Source organism: Numida meleagris, chromosome 3, assembly GCF_002078875.1.
Source record: "Numida meleagris isolate 19003 breed g44 Domestic line chromosome 3, NumMel1.0, whole genome shotgun sequence".
NCBI classification, from domain to species: Eukaryota; Metazoa; Chordata; class Aves; order Galliformes; family Numididae; genus Numida; species Numida meleagris.
The window spans coordinates 84,770,104-84,786,773 of NC_034411.1; the positions used below are offsets into that span (position 1 = coordinate 84,770,104).

General features: G+C 40.1%; 1 long non-coding RNA gene across 1 annotated transcript; it reads right to left on the reverse strand.

The window, feature by feature from the left end:
* LOC110396956 lies at nucleotides 810-16,365 on the reverse strand. Its single transcript, XR_002437403.1, has 4 exons — nucleotides 16,212-16,365; nucleotides 12,165-12,260; nucleotides 3,333-3,392; nucleotides 810-1,200 (listed from the first exon to the last, which is right to left on the reverse strand). It is a non-coding gene; the product is annotated as an uncharacterized LOC110396956 (long non-coding RNA).

Here is a 16,670-nt window from a genome sequence, read left to right on the forward strand (position 1 = left end):
ATCAATGCATGATGAAAGTGTAATCTGTGAACTGTTGATGTGCCTGTGATCAGATGTGGCCCATTAGAATATTCAAACACACCTGTCAGGGGAATTACAGGGTCACTGGTATGACAGAGTTAAGGGCCCTGATGCATCCCCTTGATCTTTTTAGATCTGTTGTTAATAAACTGAGAATGTGAAAACATTATTGTTAATTAAGATCTGAAGGATGACTCAAGATAGAAAGAAAAAGCACATCTTTTAATGTTTTGGTTTTTTTTTTTTTCCTTGAAATGAGTGCTGATTGGCAAGAGCAAATGCTGTTTATTAAGTGTATACCACACTAAATCAACAATTCTCTCTGCTTTGGCACCTTTTCTTCTCTTAGTCTTTTTAACACTATTTGTCAAAAACTTCCAAACATAAAGATTTTTAAATAAATGTATATTTCAAGCCTTCTTTTCTGTCAAGCTGCGTAGGACATTCTTTTATATGTGGAATATTTTTACACTAATTGTCTGTTATACCTCTTCTTTTGGTATAAAACCAATTTCTTTATTATTTATTTGTTTCACTGGAAAATCTTCTACCCTCCTTAGGATTGAGTGCAGACCTCAGACAATAGCAATTAAAATTCTGAGCACATATTTTACTTGGTTTGTTTGACTTAGTATCTAGAATTCCTTCTTTATTTACCAAGAAAGTGTATCTCCAATATTTTAGCTCACTAATTTCCAGCTCTTACTAGGCTTGAGGAGCTTCCTTTTGACTGTGAGATAATATTTATTGAATAGAAACAAGCTAGACAAGAAACAAGTTGTCTTTGCTGTAGTACGTATTGTTTAATATGGCTCTAGTACTTCCTACAAATCCTATTGCATGGCAAAAGAAGTTGATTACAGTGCCTTTGCATGGGATACAGGCACTATGGAGCAATAACAGGTAATTAAGAAGGAACATTATCTCACCCCTTCCAACAGCCAGTGACAGTTCAAGAGAAGCGCAGTCCCTACCCAGAAAAATGCTACTCCCTCAGCTGCTAACCCTCAAATGAGGGTGAAGAGGAGTGGATCCAGGCTCAGTCCCTTCCGGTCACTCAGTTAGCACCTGAGCTCCTTGGGTTAACCACGCCTTCTCACTTGGTGTTCAAGCATTGGCTCAGGCTGTGATCCAGCAATTCCACTGCTCCTACTGCTTTTTGTTGTAAAGGCTGCTAATCTGGAAATAGGTAAGTGAATAATTATTTCTTGTTTAGTTTTATACACAGAGTATGATAGTCGCTTTTCTAAATATCTGCCTTTGATGGATTAGGTTGGATTAAGTCAATGGCTTTATCCAAAGTCCTCTTAGATATAGTAGCTTCATAATCTTATATATTAAGAATATACTAGTAAGAAATATATAGCTACACATTTGAGCAGATACAGAGAAGAAAACAAAAGATAAAGATATTAATTTAATCTTAAGGTGAAGTACAATGAGCAAAGTATCATTTGTTACAGATAAATTACAATTCTTCCTCTTTTCAAGACTTTTCAGGACTTTTGAGCCAATAAATAATTTAAGTACTTTTCCTGGCCTTTGTGATGAAAGCAAAAATTGGTTAACTCTGAGTCCAAAATATTTTAACTCAGCATAACATGAAACAAACCTTATGACACATTAAGCTTATTCTTCAAAACTACAGTGCTGCTTCATCTGACTACGAATACTTCAGTACTGTTCTGATGGTCTCTAGAATACAACGTGGCCACAAAAAATCAGATTCTTGTTCAAATTTGCAATATATAAGAAATGGAAGCTGTGTCATAATGGTTTTAATTTCCTTAATCTCTGCCTCAAGAAAAGATTATAAAAGACTATTACAATCCATTACAGACATCTAATTATCCCAGAAATGTTACCTAAATCTGCAAGTGTCAAATATTTCAAATATTTTGGATGTGAAAATCTTGGAATTAAAGTTTCTGTTTGTGATTACTCCTTCTCTTCTTAGTATTATCCAAAAGTATCTCCAGAGTTTAATAAAATTGTACCTCAAAAAAAAAAGTCCATATGGATGAAATGTAATGAAACGACCCTAAAGGCCATAATATTGGTTACAATTGCGCAAATGACTGTTAATCCAGGTGCTATGAAATTCTTGATGGAATTCTTCTATTATAGCGAAAAGCAGATACAGTGAAACAGAATATACTGATCTCCCAAGTCCAATAAACCTTCTGAATTTTGCTTACAGAACATACATTCAGCACTTCATGTTGTTTAAAAACGAGAAAAGCTTACATTTATGGTCCTTCTCAGGATAAGAGTATCTACTATTTTAATTTCCACAGAGTTAAAGGAAGATAAAAGGTTGCCACTGAGGAAAAAAAAGTATTATTTAAGGTTCCAATCTCAGTATTGATTTCAGGAAAATGGCTCCCCAGATACAAAGATAAGCCCAGATAGAAATCATTGTGGGAAGGGAATTTGATGGGTTATAGCCATTTCTACAAAACTGAAGCTATGGACCCTGTCATGAGGAAATATACTGAAAATAAATTCAGAATCTATGTTTACTTTCATTCCCTTTTCATTCAGTGTCTCAAAATATGAAAGAAACATCTTCTCTGTACAAGGTAATTACCCTTATTTCATAGTGGTAATTGAGGAAGAGAATACAGACAGACAGCAAAAGTAACAGAGGATGCAAACTCATGAATTTTAGGTCAAATCACTTGATCACATTCTGAAGGAAACATTTACATGTTTTTTTTTTTTGTTTTTTTTTTAATACCTAGTTTCTTTGATTTCTGTCTCACCAGAGAGAAACAGAAGCTGATTGGATATCATTAACTTCAATGATTTCTCTGCCATCTGTTAGTAGATTTTTTTTTTAGATTTTATTATTATTATTATACACGTGAATCCAGCTATTTATGTATTTCAATGTTTTCACAGTTAATAACAGAGCATTATGTCAAGTTTAGATAGGTCACTATTAGACAGCTTGTCTGCTCATTAGTGGAGCATTAAGATTGTTCTAAAACAAGATGATTTTCTGTAAAGTAAAATTGGGCCTGAAAGTAAAATTGAAAGAAAAGATCTTTCCAAGTTTACAACAGATTCACAGTTTCTTTTTGAAAGTGGCCCATCCAGCTTGTTTTTTGGAAAAGAAAAAATATGTGAAGAAAAAGAAAGTGTTAGCGTTAATGGACACTTTCTATAATAACAAATAGCACATCCATTGAAAAACAGGACACAACGATTCAATGCCTTCTTGCTACCTTGTGAGAACCAAAGCTGTGCGTATGAATCAAAAGCCGTACGATCCATTAAATACATATCTATAACTCTGCATTCCTCACCTTCTAATCTCTGTCAGAGTAAGTTTGCTCACTGCAAGGCAATTAATTCAAGATAGATATCTGAAAGCAAAGTATAGAATTTACATTAGTATCGCAGTTGTAAGGGCATTCAGCAGAGAAAATGAGTCTTGTATTCTCATCCACATTCCACAGAACTGTTTAAAGCCACACAGTTCCTTCTTATCTTTTGAATCACAGTTTAAAAAAAAAAAAAAGTAAGCACTGTGCAAGGATACAGTTTAACTAAGCACAAAGTTGGCACCTTACAGAAAAATATGCCTGTCCAAGTGTGTGATTCATTGTGCTCTTTGTTTTCATTTTAAATCAAATTATTCCTTTGTGTAAAGCCAGCTGTCAAGAAAGCTTGTCTCTTGTTCCTGTCTGTTTATATCCAAGCTCTATTAATTTTAATAAAAAGGATCCAAAACCTCCTAAAGTCAATGAGCCAAGGCTTCTTTTCATTTTGGACTGGACTTAAGATAGCAAACCACAAGAAGATTAGTCAAAGTTGACTGTTATATTACAGAAGATATTTAGAATTAATTGACAAATTCTATTAACATTTTGAGAGTTAGTTTCTGAACTGTGAAGTGGATCCAGAAGAGAACAAGGTGTTCATGCAAGCTGTGAAATAATGATTTAAAATGTACCTACTGTCATATTCAAACTGATCAATTTATTGCAAGTCGGCTGTAGCATCTTTATTTCCCTACTACAAAAATCTTAACAGATACATTAGGTTACATTAAACCGAGTTTCTAATTGCTATTAGCAATTCACACCAAATAACAAGACTAAATAGGAATTTTTTTCCAAGTAGTCCGTGAAGCTCATATCTCATTTTCAAATTTAAATCTAATCTTTTCTTCACAGATCTCTCTTTGAAGGTAGCAAATATATCTGCCAAATATTTTTTTAAAGAACACTATTTTGGGGACTGTGTATAAGATTTGGCCAAGAACTCATTCCACATCCTTTCTGGGCAACCTTTTCCACTGAAAACTCACTCTTAAGTGCTCTCTGCTCATGTTTAATTTGTATTTTTCTTGTTACAAACTGTGCTTGCTCTCTCTCAGCCTTTTCTGTACAGCCCTCAGAAGTTTGACTTCGTCTCCTCTGTATCCCCCCACAAAAGACTAGAAGATGAGTTATGGTTCCTCAGCCTTTTATTGTTTAGCCTGAACAAACCCAAATCTCTGGTTTAGGTAAATCTCTAATTTCTTGGTAAATTGTGTTCTTCAGGTGTATAATCATCATCACCGGGTAAAGAACTGTTTGAAGAGCCAGGCCCAGAGAGTGGTGGTGAACGAAGTTAAATCCAGCTGGTGACCAGTCATCTTTATCGAGGACCTGGACGAGGGGATTGAGTACACCTTCAGTAAGTTTGCAGATGACAAGTAGCTGGAAGGATGTGTCAAAGTGCCTGGGGGTTGGAAGGCCCTTTAGAAGGTTCTGGACAGCCAGGCTGACACAAAGAGGATGAAGTTCAACAAGACCAAGTGCCAAGTCCTGCACTTAAGCCACAACCACCTCAGACAATGCTACAGGCTTGGGGCAGAGTGGTTGGAAGACAACGTGGAAGAAATGGATGTGGTGTTGGACTATACTCAGCTGAATGTGAGTCAGTACTGTGCCAGGTAGCCAAGAATGTCAGTGGTGTTCTGGCATGTAACAAATAGCGTTGCCAGCAGGAGCCAGGAAGTGGTCATCCCTCTGTACTCAGTACTAGTGAGGCCTCACCTCAAGTACTGAGTTCAGTTTTGGGGCGCTCACTACAAGAAAGACAAAGATGCCCTGGGGCATGTCCAGAGAATAGCAACACAGCTGGTGAGAGGTCTGGAGCACTCTTGAGACTCCTCCTCCGTATTCGCAGCCGTGGTTTTATCCTTCATTAAGTAATGTTTCAGGGGCAGAAACCAGTGAAGGCTGTATCCACCCATCAAGGGACGGTTCGTTCGCGCCCCTTGGTCCGCCCAAGGGAGGGGTTACATTGGAAAAAGTGGTGATGCAAGGGGGTGGGACCGATGGGCGTACTCTGAACGCGGATTGGTCAGAGATAGTGCAGGGCTGGACTGCACCACCCATGTTTCTGCCCATGGAGACGCTGAGGGTCAGCACTCTGTGGGATGTCCAGAAGTCAGTAGGTGCTGGGATAGTTCAGTTGGTAGAGCAGGAGATTCTTAATTCCAGGGTTGTGGGTTTGAGTCCCTTGTGGGGCATTCCTCCACAAATAAGGAAATCCTTTTATGATCAGTTAAAGGGATTGGACCTCAGGTGTGATGTTCATGCATCATCAGACACCTGCCAAGGGGCAGTGGTTTGGCAGGATTCAAGCAATGCTTGAAAAAACTGCTGTCCTTATCGATCGGACAGTCAGTGTGAAAATGCTTGAAGTAAGGGCTGTAATTATTTTGCATATTCATAGTTACTCGGACGTGCCAAGCCTTTTTACCATCGGGAATGCCATGGCTGACAGAGCAGCCAGCACACTTATCTTTACAGTCACGATAGATACTTCCTCCTCTGTTATCGTGGCCGTACAGTATGCGAAGTCCAACACTACTGTCATGAGCCTAGTTTTCTTTTCATGAAGATTTGGTAAACAAAATATTTACATATTTATTTTAGATGTAAACAGAAAAATGAGAAGAGCCTAAAGAACATAGCAGTGTATTGACAAGATTATGAAGACAAAAAATTAGATGGAAAAAGACATTGCAAAAAAGTGCTGATATTTTTTTCTCCTAGAATAATAAAAAGCATGTTTTCAGAATATATGTTTCACTGAATCTGGGTGTTCTAAGAGCAAAATCTTTTTGCAAAATAGGCATTACTTGATTATTTTAGTATTAGTCCACACAGGTAAAATGTGTCCTAAACTTGACAGCCCTTAAGTATATTCTTATTTGAAAACATGAATAGATTACTGTCTGAAGAAGTCTGATCTTTGATTGTAAGTTTCACAAGAATCCAAGTTCACTTTAATCTTTAAGTCCTCAAGATAACTAAGGTAACATGTTTGTTGTACCTACATATATGAATACAATTATATATTTTTTAACTGGACAAAGTTGAGAGTGGAACTGATTTTACTTTATGTAAAGTTCCCTTCTGAGTTTTTCACTTTTTCACCAAATATCTCAGAGGGGCAATAAAAGATTTGACAGAAGATTAAACAAAGTATTAATATGATCCAAGGTGACTTTATGCAATCATATCTGTACTCAAAATCAAATTACAGTCATTTCGACTTTTTTTGTCATACATGTAAGGGTTCTTTTTTTTATGTAAAGCTCTACTTTACAGTTGTTTTAACACTTTTTTGATTCAAAACGTTCTCTGGTTCTCTGACGTTCTCAAGATGTTCTCTGGTCCACAGTAACACAACAATGATCTCGGAGCCACAGAATATTTTTATTCACCTCATATAAATAGGACGAATTCATTTAAGAGCCCTGCCTAGCTGCATTTATAAATTGGTTCTTACTGAACTGGAACAATAAACACAAGAAGAAAAAAATTCATCCCTAAATAAAAACGATCCATTTACCAGACTTTGATCATGATGATAAGATGCCTGATATTTCATGCTGTTAAGATGTTTTAGATGCTTCTAGTGTTACTGAATGTCATCCTCTGTAATAATTAGCAGTAACAGCTAAAGAACCACTTGTCTCTCTGTTGCCCATTCAAATCAAAAGGAAGACAATGCCTTCAGAAAGGTTTAGGATTATATCCTGATGCAGTTATTTTTCTCGTATAACAGCTCAGTATAAGTCAATAGTCCTGAAGTCCTGAAGTTCAAATGATGACAACAATTTTGACATTAATGCTGTTTTGATGTAAAAGGTCCAGTATTACTATATATCAAATTCAAATTTTATTGAATCCATTCACTTTTTCATTACTGATTAAAGAAACGATTCCAGAAACTGTCTTTTGAAAAGGCAGGCCTCTAAAGTCTTGTGTACAGCTGCAAAATTTATTGACATAATTTTAATAATTATTTTATAATAATATTTCATGCTGAGAAAATTATTACTTTGAAATAGATTCCACATGTAGATCTGAAAGACTTCCAAATCTAGACAGGTCCTAGTTTAATGTGACTGATCTCTTTTAGTTGTGATGTAGCATTCAAACATAAAAAAAATATTCAAAGATATTTGAAATGATCTGAGAATGATTCATAGGACTTATTTTCATAGCCATGGTCTTAAAATATTTTTAGTAGGACTAATAAAGTTCAAAAAGATTGTGGTGGATTGACCTTGACTGACTGCCAGACCTCCATTCAGCAGGACAGGAGGAGAAAATAGGATTAAAATCCCTTTGGTTTGAGATAAAGACAGGGAGATCATTTACTAACTACCATTACAGGTGGTATTTTCTTCTATCCTTTCACTGACAGAGAAGGACACTGAAAGGGGCAGGAAAACCCATCTTGTAAATACATGGCTGAGAGGCTGGTGCAAACACAAGAATTTTGGGTTCTTTGATCATGGGCCAGTTTACTCAGCACCAGGCCTGAGGTCTGCTGATGGGTCTGTCCTGTCCTGAATCAGCCCTGCAAGAGGTGTGCCTAGGCGGGCATCGGGATTAGGGGTGAGGCAAGGGGCTCAGCTGAAGTGCGTCTATGCCAATGCCCGCAGCATGAGCAACAAACAGGAGGAGGTGGAAGCCTTTGTGCAGCAGGCAAACTATGACTTAGTTGCCATTACGGAAACATGGTGGGATCGCTCCCATGACTGGAGTGCTGCGATGGATGGCTCTTCAGAAAGGACAGGCAAGGAAGGAGGGGTGGTGGCGTGGCTCTCTATATTACAGACTGTTTTGATGTTATTGAGCTTGCAACTGGGGAAGACAACGTTGAATGTCTATGGGTTAGGATCAAAGAAAAGGCTGACAAGGCAGACATCCTGGTGGGCGTCTGTTATAGACCGCCTAACCAGGATGAAGAGACAGATGAGGCATTCTATAAACAGCTGGCTGAAGTTGCATGATCGCCTGCCCTTGTCCTCACGGGAGACTTCAACTTCCTTGATATATGCTGGGAATACAACACAGCGCAGAAGAAGCAGTCTAGGAGGTTTCTAGAGTGTATGGAAGATAACTTCCTTCTGCAGCTGGTGAGAGAACCCACCAGGGGAGGTGCCCTGCTAGACCTGCAGTTTACAAACAGGGAAGGTCTGGTGGGAGATGTGGAAGTAGGGGGCTGCCTTGGACAGAGTGACCATGAAATGGTAGAGTTCTGAATTCTTGGTGGAACCAGGAGAGGGGACAGCAAAACTGCTACCTTGGACTTTCGGAGGGCAGACTTTGAATTGTTCAGGTAGGGAGTAGGTCCCTTGGGATTCGGTCCTGGAGGGTAAAGGGGTCCAGGAAGGCTGGTTGCTCCTCAAGAAGGAGCTCCTGAAGGCGCAGGAACAGGCTGTCCCCCTGAGCCGCAAGATCAGCCGGCGGGGAAGGAAACTGGCGTGGATGAACAGGGAGCTTTTCCTGAGGCTCCAGGAGAAAAAGGGAATTTACCTCCTGTGGAAGAAGGGACAGGCAACTCTGAAAGAGTACACAGAGGTTGTCAGGATGTGCAGGGAGAAAATTAGAAAGGCAAAGGCCCAGCTCGAATTAAGCTTGGCTGCTGGGATTAAAGGGAACAAGAAACTCTTTTACAAATATATTAACAGTAAGAGGAGGACCAACAAGGATCTCCATTCTTTACTGGACGCAGCTGGGAATGTAGCCACTGAGGACAATGAAAAGGCTGAGGTTCTCAATGCCTTTTTTACGCCTGTCTTTAAAAGCCAGACCAGCTGTCCTCAGAGCACTCTACTCTCTGACCTGGAAGTCTTGGATGGGGAGCTAAACAAACCCTCCATGATTCAGGAGGAAATGGTCAGAGACCTACTACTCCACCTGGACTGCCACAAGTCCATGGGGCCAGATTAGATCCACCCGGGAGTACTGAGGGAGCTGGCGGAGGAGACAGCCAGCCAATTTCCATCATCTATCGGCGTTCCTGGTCAACTGGAGAGGTCCCAGAAGACTGGAGACTTGCCAATGTGACTCCCATCTACAAGAAGGGTCATAAGGAGGATCCAGGGAACTACAGGCCTGTCAGCCTGACCTCGGTGCCGGGGAAGGTTATGGAGCAGATTGTCCTGAGGGAGATCACACAGCATTTGCAGGACAACCGGGGGATCAGGCCTAGCCAGCATGGGTTTGTGAAGGGCAGGTCCTGCTTGACCAACCTGATCTCCTTCTATGATCGAGTGACCCGTCTGGTGGATGAGGGAAAGGCTGTTGATGTGGTCTACGTAGACTTCAGCAAAGCCTTCAGCACTGTCTCCCACAGTATTCTCCTGGAGAAACTGGCAGCCTGTGGCTTGGACAGATACACCCTTTGCTGGGTAAGGAGCTGGCTGGAGGGCCGGGCCCAGAGAGTGGTGGTGAATGGAATGAAATCCAGCTGGCGACCGGTCACGAGTGGTGTTCCCCAGGGGTCGGTGCTGGGGCCTGTCCTCTTCAATATCTTTATTGATGACCTGGATGAGGGCATTGAGAACACTCTCAGTAAATTTGCAGATGACACCAAGCTGGCAGGAAGTGTTGATCTGCCTGGGGGTAGAGAGGCCCTACAGAGAGATCTGGACAGGCTGGATCTCTGGGCTGAAGCCAGTGGGATGAGGTTCAACAAGACCAAGTGCCGGGTCCTGCACTTTGGCCACAACAACCCCAGGCAACATTACAGGCTTGGAGCAGAGTGGCTGGAAGGTTGTATGGAGGAAACGGACCTGGGGGGATTAGTCAATGCTCGGCTGAGCATGAGCCAGCAGTGTGCCCAGGTGGCCAAGAAGGCCAATGGCATCCTGGCTTGTATCAGGAACAGTGTTGCCAGGAGGAGTAGGGAAGTCATTCTTCCTCTGTACTCAGCCCTAGTGAGGCCCCACCTCGAGTACTGTGTCCAGTTTTGGGCCCTTCACTGCAGGAAAGACATTGAGGCCCTGGAGCGTGTTCAGAGGAGGGCGACAAAGCTGGTGAGGGGTCTGGAGCACAGGCCTTATGAGGAGCGGCTGAGGGAGCTGGGATTCTTCAGTCTGGAGAAGAGGAGGCTCAGGGGAGACCTTACCACTCTCTATAACTACGTGAAGGGATGTAGTAGTGAGCTGGGGGTCAGCCTCTTCTCTCTCGTAACTAGTGACAGGACGAGGGGGAATGGCCTCAAGTTGCGCCAGGGGAAATTTAGGCTGGACATTAGGAAACACTACTTTTCTGAACGAGTGGTCAGGTGCTGGAATGGGCAGCCCAGAGAGGTGGTGGAGTCACCGTCCCTGGAGGTGTTCGAGAAACGTTTAGATATAGCGTTGAGAGACATGGTTTAGTGGGGTTATTGGTGGTAGGTGGATGGTTGGACTAGGTGATCTTGTAGGTCTTTTCCAACCTAGCTAATTCTATGATTCTATTCTATGGTTCTATTATGGGCCGACTCCTCTACCTGCTTTGTCGTCATTCCTATTTGCTTGTCTAATGTGCTCTGCAGTGGGGCCACTGGAGACAGATGGAAGTGGCTGTGTTCAGCATGGGGCAGCCTCTGTCTTCTCAGGGCTGAGAACCCCTGTAGACCATCACCACACTCCCTGCTAACAAAGCCTTGCCACATAAAATGTATATACATCCATATATATACATACATGTATATGGTTTTCCATTGTGTAAAATTTTATTTAAAACTTAAAAAATCTGTACTTTCAAGTCCTTCAAGCAGGGTTATGGAGTGCGCAAGATACTCTGCAGAGGCCCATTTTTTTGACCTTAAAAATTTTGTGGCAAAAAAAAAAAAAAGGAACACCTAAATTTTTTGAACAGCATTACTCTACTTGTGAGTTTTAAATATCTGAAAATACTAAATAAATAAATAAACCATAAAAAGTCAAGTAGGACTAAAATCAGTTACCTGAATTGATTAAAAATCAGATGACACTGAAGTGAATCATTGGCTCTTACAGCAGAAGGCAAAACTACCTATGTGATATGTTAGCTATGGTGTCAAAACAAGACGGACGAAGAATTCACTCTCAGAATTCATTACAAAATCAAGACGAGCCTAGTAGCAAGGACATAAATCAGAGACATAAATGCTTTGATGAACAGCTGTGCAGAGGTTAGCACATTTTTGTGGTGTGCAGTGGAACAAGGGATGAGAGATGTGATACTAGTGACATACATATATTAAGGTTCAATTCACTTCCACTTTGAAATAATTGTGTTTGAATAGTGCACTATCAGAGACAGAAGAGAAGAGCTGTCAGGCCCTCCTATCTCTACTGAATATACATGATTATCTCAACTCAAAAACATGTAGCTTGAATGGGTGTTATGCTTTTTGCATAATTTCACTCTCAGAATTTGTGTGGGCAGAGGGAACTCAGGTCAGTCAGTCCAGTGGTGTTGTCACTTAAGTCGCTTTTTGAACCTAGACTTAAGAAGCTGCTTTTTGGCATTAAAATGAGAATCAGACTTTAACATTGTAATTACCAACACACATCATTTTGCAAAGGTGTGAATGTGGGTTAAATACCAAATACAGTTCAGTGTCCTTCAGCATTCAAAATTGAAGACATTTTTTCCCCAGATGGCCAATAATTATCTAGGTTGGCATATGAGTATCATGTCAATAAAGACATCTACAAAGTTGAATAAAAGATAGGCTATTTGTATATTCAGTCTCCAGCATAAGTCCAATTCTTATCACAAGCTATTATTCACAGTGCTTAAATTGTATGGAATCTTAGAAATGTGATGAAGTCTTTGACATGTTTCATTGTCACAACTCACATTGGCTGTTTTAGAAATAGGCAGTTCTGAAGAATGCTTCAGGCTGGTGTTGTTCTTAAATGTGCACCTTCATAGATGAAGCCATGTGATATGTTCCTGAGCAAAGGGCAAAGAAATAGAAGGGTGAGCATTTTTCTTTTTTTTTTACACTTTCTAGTAGTGAACCAAGCAGGTCACAGATGTTTATCCACTTAAAATGGCAAAAGAAAAATAAATATATTCTTCTATGTAGCAGTATAAATGTCCTCAAATTTCACTTGTCTTTTCAAGATTTTCTATAGAATCACTTCATTACCATCCTAATATTTTAAATGCCCCCAAAGACAATATATTTTCACTAAAATAATTTTATATAACCCTGATTTTATAATCACTAAATTGAAATGTTCAGATCTGATTTTTTATTTCAGAACCTGCAGCATCAACGCTTTTGTAGCTTTTCCCATGCTTCTTTACTGTAGCAGGAATTAGGAAAAAATGAAAGGTTGTTATAACATAAAGATATTTCTTCAATACAATGCAAAATGTTATAAATACAGAGAGTAGTTATGAAATAATAAATGAGGAGTCAATTCTGTTTCTTAAAGCAAAGCAGTAAAAAGTTAAAGTGAAAAATTAAATGATGTAGAGCAATATATTTCATCATCTGGACTTCCCATAGGTCACAGTCTTTCTGATAGAACTTCAGCCTGAGATTGTAGATAATGGATTTACAATAATTCATGAGATTAGGAGGATTAGTAGAAAAAGTGCACAGGTCTTTGGACTCTGAAGAATTAGGTTAAGAGATCTACTTGGGTCAAAAGAGAAATGAGCTTGACAATCTCTGCTTAGTCCCTGGAAAAATATTTGTACAAATCACAAAACCACCTTTAAGCATTTCCTGCTATTTAGATTCCATACTTGCAAAGGTCAAAGCTCGTGATACAGGCAAATCATACAGCAAGGCCATGTCTTTCTGATTAAAACTGAGCTATAGAGCTAAGATACCGAGACACTCAAGCTGTACTCAGATGGTTCATAACAACTCACATATGAAACAAACTCTTTTGGTCATATAATCACATTCAGTTTTCCTTTTCTTTTATATATCAATTTAACAATTGTTATTTTTCACTTCATGTAATAAGGTAGCCAGTGGAGTCCACCAAATTTATAAGCCCATTCAGAAAGTCAGTATTACTACTTTACAAAATCAACCAAAGCAAAATCAAGCAAAAACATTTCTGTCTATCTGTTTTTGGGGCAGGACTGCTAGTGCTGACAGCAGGGTGCTGCCAAGTAGCTTCTGTGAAGCGAGGCTGGGGCTGCCTTGTGCTGCACATGGCTGGTTCCATTAGGCTCCAACAGCCCCACCACAGGGCACAGCTGGTCCCTGCAGCCAAGATTGCAGCATCTCTGGCAAAAAGTCTTTAAAAAAGTGTAGAAACCACCACAGAGAGAGGAGGGATAAAAAAAAAAAAAAAAAAGAGTGAGAAACAACAAAGTGGGGGTGAAGGTCAAAGAAGAAGGAAGGGGAGAAGATGCTTCAGACACTAGAGTGGAAATTCCAGTGTATCCTGTGGAGGAGATAATAGTGGAGCAGTTATTTACCTGCACCTGTGGAGGGAACCATGCAGGAAGAGCTATCCTCCCTGCAGCCCATGGAGGAGCAGGGGAGAAACATGAAGCATGAGGAACTGTAGAGAGGAGCTATTGCATACTGGTCACTGCTCTCAGTTTCCATCCCCCTGCACCACTTATAGAGTGGTTGCAGGTTATAGGTTGCAGGTTATATAGGTTGTAGAAGTGCCTGGAGTGAAAGAGTGAAGTTGAGCCTGGGAAGAACTTCACTTACATTTACTTTATTTGAATTGGCAATAAATTAATGTTTCCCAAATCAATTTTATTTTACCAGTGACAATAGTTTGTACATAATCCCCCTGCTTTTATTTCAAACCAAGATATCCTATTTTATCCTGGTCTTCATCAGAAATTGTGTGATTAGCAGGACTAGGGAATTAATTGTCCCTTTATGTGGTGCACTGTTCAGTTTTGGGCAGCTCACTACTAGAAGGATGTGCAGTTAACTTAAGCATGTGCAGAGAGGAGCAATGAAGCAGGTTGAAGAGGATAGAAAACAAGATTTACAAGGAGCAGCTGAGGAAACTGGGGTTGTTTAGACTGGAGAAGAGGGGGATGAGGGGAGACCTCATCACTCACTACAAGTACCTGAAAGGAAGTTGCAGCAAGGAGAATGTTAGTCTTTTCCTTGGATGGCTAAAGATAGGATGAGAGGAAATGATCTGAAGTTGCATCAGGGGAGGTTTGGATTCATGTTCAGGGTGGTCAAGCATTGGAAAGACTGCCTTGGGAAATGGTGGAGATATTTAAAGGCATGTGAAAGTAACACTAAGGCACATAGTTGAATGATGGGACTCATAGGTCTAGTTGATGGTTTAACTTGATGATCCTCAAGGTCTTTTACAACCTAAATGATTCTGTGATTCAATTTTCTCCCTTGTCCTGTTGAGGAGACAGAGTGAGATAAGGCCATCCAAGACAAACCCACTACCTTTCTATAAATTTACTTTGTTTGTAGGATGTGAAAATATATAGAATTTCACTAGTTTAGACACAGATACAAAATGATAACAGCGTTTAAGTTGGTACTAAAATGGGAGACTGTGTATTTATGTATAAATCACATTAACATAAATCATAGAATCATACAATCACTTAGGGACCTTAAAGATCATACATTTTGAACCACTCTGACCAAGACAGCATCATCACCCACTAGATCAGGCTGCCCAGGGCCTCATCCAACCGAGCTTTGAACACCTCCAGGGATGGGGAACCCACAACTTTTCTGGGCATCCTGTTCTGGTGACTCACCACCCTCTGAGTAAAGAATTTCTTCCTAACATCTGACTAAATCTCCCCTCTTTTAGTTTAAAGACATTCCCTCTTGTTCGATCACTATTAGACCATGTAAAAATTTGGACTCCCACCTGCTTGTAAGTTCTTTCATCCTTTCTTCATAAGGTAAATAAGAAGATCACCTTCATAAGAAGATGATCAGCCCTCTGATCATTTTTGCAGCCTCCCCTGGGCCCCCTCCAACAGTTCTGCATTTTTCTTGTGCTGGAGGCCCCAGGCTTGGACATCCTACTCCAAATGGGGCCTCATGAGGGCAGAGAAGTGGGGGACAATTACCTCCCTTGCCTTTCTGGTTATCTCTCTTTTGTTGCAGCCCAGGATACAGTTGGCCTTCTGGGCTGCAAGCACATACTGTTGGCTCATGTCCAGCTTCTTGTCCACAGGGACTCTCAACAAATATGTAGTGCAAAAATGTCAGATTGTAAAGCAAGTACTTGCAGTCAAATGATGTGGACCAAATAGGCTAGAAGCTCTGATATGGAAATCTTTGATATTTTTTCCTAAATGTCAAAAATTCTCTGCCCATGTGGCTTTTAGCTCCAGAACTTTATTCTATTCATTTTGCCTCCAAAATCTAGACCTAGTTTAATGGACCTATGCTGTCTGTTTCAAACCTGCATAACATACCTCCAAATCAGAAGTCTGACAGGATTATGTGCTACAACCATTTGTTCATGATCTCCAGCCTCTCAAGTAAGGAACAGTTCCATGCACAACAGCTCTTCCAACATGTATCTTATTTCTCAGGACATATGTTTTTTTTTTTTTTTCTGTAATATCCTTGACCATCCCAACTTTAATGGTTCTTGATTCTGACTTCTTTAATCAAATTATACAGTCTCATCCCTAAATTAACATGATGAGTGATTATACAAAACATATGGCTAGCCGTAACTGTTACAGTGATTTAACTACTTCTGGATTTCCTGTGTTTTCGTTTCAGTGTTTTAATGCACTCAACTCGTTCATTTATTTTTTGGGAATCCTCACTGGGAAGTGTTTAGTATTTCAGGCTACCAGGTGCCATTCTACAAACTAAAAAAACAATGGATAAATTTTTCAGCACTCTTTCTGACATTTTCCTGTGTCCACTTTAAAACTCCCAGCAAGGAAATTAGCTTCTACCTGTGTTCCTAGCAGGCTGTTTATCTTCATGTTGACCTTCTTGAACTCCCTCAGTACTAAATAACCAAAGCAAGAATATGCCTACTCCTGCATTGCTCACTGATCTGATTCATTGCAAGAATCTGTTGGTGTAGCTCAGAGCACTGCCATGAACTGTTTCTCTCTTCAGAATCCTCTGCTATTCAGATGTAACAATGTGGCTGAGAATTCAGACAACTCCAAAATAGTATGGTAAGTCTCCCCCATCTTTCAAGCATCTTTTGCATAATACTGTCATCTTGCAAGAGTAGGGAAATTCAGGTACCAGAGAATACCCAAGGACAAATTCTTTTTTCCTGGAAGTTACAGGTGGTACACCTTTCTTACACCATCCCTTCCTTAGCTCTGCCCCTTAGCATTGCTTCCAATGCTGTAGCTGTCCTGTTCAAGCCAAGGTGTCCTGTTCCTTAGTGAAAAAGC